We start from the raw sequence: 2,806 nt of genomic DNA, 5'->3' as shown, positions 1-2,806 counted from the left end.
TAATCTGATCCTGATCCGAAATGATTTGAATACAAAAGTACAGAAAAATACAACTTTCAGCTTAAATTTTCTTTAAATATGTCCTGATTGATCTCTAATTATATCACTACACTTGGCCCAAAAAGTGACTCATGATTTTTCTACAGAAAAATATATTTGTGACTTTCAATAGTTGATCTCATTTACTATGATGATTATGGAAATAGTGTTGTGTCTAATCATATTCATGATTTTTTCTAAGGAACAACAAAATCTGCACATATTTTTGTTTCACATCAGTATATGCTATGAAGATTTCTGAAAGAGTGTTATGTCTATTTTTCTAATAGAGTGTTATTTTTAATCACAGTCATGATTTTTCTACTAAAAAATTAATCTGCACATTTTTTTGATTATTAATCTGCACGTGCTGTTTTTCTACAATACAGTTTTGTCACATAATTTCTCATAATTATTCAGTATTTCATCTTTGTTCGCTTCCTTTCACTCCCTTACGCAATCTTTGATTTAATATCAAATTATCCTAAGCTTGGTTCGTCTTTGTATGAATGTAAAACTGACGATTGTATTGTTTTGTGCATTATTCTTGCTTTGATTACTTGAAATAAACCTTTTCAAATCAAATGATCTCAAATCTAATCAAAATCCTCCATCTTAAATAAATGTTAAAAGAACATGTTAAAAACACCAATAGCGTTAATTTTCATCAGAGTGGGCAGTTAACAATTTCTTTACTTTATTTTTTAGTTTAACAAAATTTGGTGAGAACAAACTGTTATTTCTTCCATTAGCAGATTCTGCTGATAGATGAGTTGTAAAGGGATTTATCTTTAATATAATTTGCTTGGTGTGTAATGAAACATAAAAGAGTTTTAAATTACATTTTTCTTTTTTTTGCGTCAAAGACGTTTGTTGTAGTATCATCAGTTTTTGGTCACACAGAAAGCTGAGGACAGAGTGAATGGCTCCTGTGATTCATCCCAGTTGTTATATTAGTGGTAGTTTAGAGGTTTGAGAAAAACTGGGTCAAAAAGCAACACATGCTAACCATGAGAACTCCCTGTTGGACTATTGTCACCAGTGATCCTGATGTCAGCTGTTGCCACTGCACAATCAGTCCCAATCAGTTCCCTCAGCAAAGAAGCATAAAAGCAGCTCTAGCAGCATGGTGGGGCTGTTTGAAGGAATGTGCGTTTGTGCAAACCTTAAAAAAAAAACAACAAAAAAAAAAACAACAGGTTACAAAAAATAAAATAAGAAAAATACAAACATTAATCAAAATGAAGTAAGTGACATTGTTTTTCCTGAAGTCCTGCAGAAAGATCTTGCATAACATCTACAGTGTTTGGAAAGGTTTATTTGTGTGATGCAGGTGATTTGTGTCGACTTCTAATGTACTAATGTTTGTGTTCTGAAGTATTTGTAGAAGGTTATGGATTTCTTTTCTACTCTTTGGAAGCGTCAACTGCTTTCCGCTCCTTCAAGGAGGTAAGGTGACCAACATTACCAAATCTGAAACAAAACTGAACTAATCTGTTATTTTCTTCTTATTCTTCTCAGGACTTGCAAGCTTTGGAGATGACTCCATGTTACCATATTTGGCATTATCTTCCCAACAAGATGCACATAAACAGTCAACAGGACAATCCCTTCAAACTGGCCCTTACGGCAGTGATCCTGCACAATACTACAGTGGTGCATCAAACACTGATGGGGAGGAAGGCTACTCCAACTACGGGGTACATCAGACCGGTGCTCAGGACAGTCCGTATGGTAATCCAGGTGATGGTGATTCTTACCAGTTTGAGAGCTGGAGCTCTTCATCTGGTACCGGTGATGAAGAAGAGCCTGACTTCCCATCAGTAACGGATGAGGATCAAATCTATGCCTTCAAGTCTCGCTCACGCTACAACCAAAAGCGGCTGCTCTTCAGCCAGTTCAGTTACACCCCAACAGAGCTGCTTCAGCCCCAGGATCCGGTGTTCCCATACACGGAAAGGTCTCATCAAAAGAAGCGCCCGGTCCAACGGGGACTCTGAGGAATTTACCGGTGAGCTTCTTTTTACTCTGTGTTCACTCCTCTGCTGAAAATTTAACTTCTCACTTTTATCTTGCAGGTCTAAATTCATCAACTGAATCATAAATTAGTTGAATTTTCAATCTATAATCCAAGCAATGGTGAATAAAACTTAGCTTGGACAACTTTATCTTTATACCCTTCTTTTAACCAATAATTTTCTCAGGGCTGAGCCATGCAGGAGCTCAAATGGTCTAAAAACCAAACAGACATTGAATGTAGAAAATATAAACAAGGTAGACATTAAAACTGGCTCATTTGAAAAATTGGACTTCTTTGAGTAATAAAAATCCTTTTGTAATTTTGCATGTTGAGGTTTACCCACAGATTTGTTTATCAGCTGAAACATGCATCATTTTGACATGCAATGCAGTTTTTGTGTGGAACATGGGATCTATCAATTGTTTCACAGGTTCAAATTGGATAAATCTTCTGTAAAACATGGACGTGACTCAACAGATGTAACTTCAGGAAAATGGTCACTGAAAGGAAACGGACCATTACCACTCAAACCCAAAGCCCACCTGGTGAAAATCCCAAGCTCTGCTGGGTGAAAGCTTTTATTTTGTTGATTTGAAGGAGGCCTTTGAACGTTTTGGCTATACCTATTGTGGATAAGCATACGGGAAGTTTTTGTACTGGATTGAACAAATGAAGCCCTGAATCCAGGAAGTATCCTCTCTTCTTGATGTATAGACTCATTCGAAGTCACCTCTGACGCCAGGAAAT

The 2,806-nt window shown here is 36.4% G+C and overlaps 1 long non-coding RNA gene across 1 annotated transcript; it reads left to right on the top strand.

Annotated features, from left to right (window-relative positions):
- The first annotated feature begins 1,145 nt into the window (after positions 1-1,145).
- Positions 1,146-2,207, top strand: LOC144993896 (uncharacterized). The gene is made up of 4 exons (XR_013657180.1): positions 1,146-1,285; positions 1,418-1,488; positions 1,561-2,050; positions 2,118-2,207. It is a non-coding gene; the product is annotated as an uncharacterized LOC144993896 (long non-coding RNA).
- Positions 2,208-2,806: the final 599 nt, after the last annotated feature.

Source organism: Oryzias latipes, chromosome 7, assembly GCF_053564925.1.
Source record: "Oryzias latipes strain Hd-rR chromosome 7, Olatipes_Hd-rR_3.1".
Classification (NCBI taxonomy): domain Eukaryota; kingdom Metazoa; phylum Chordata; class Actinopteri; order Beloniformes; family Adrianichthyidae; genus Oryzias; species Oryzias latipes.
This window is presented reverse-complemented; position numbering and strand designations above follow the sequence as displayed.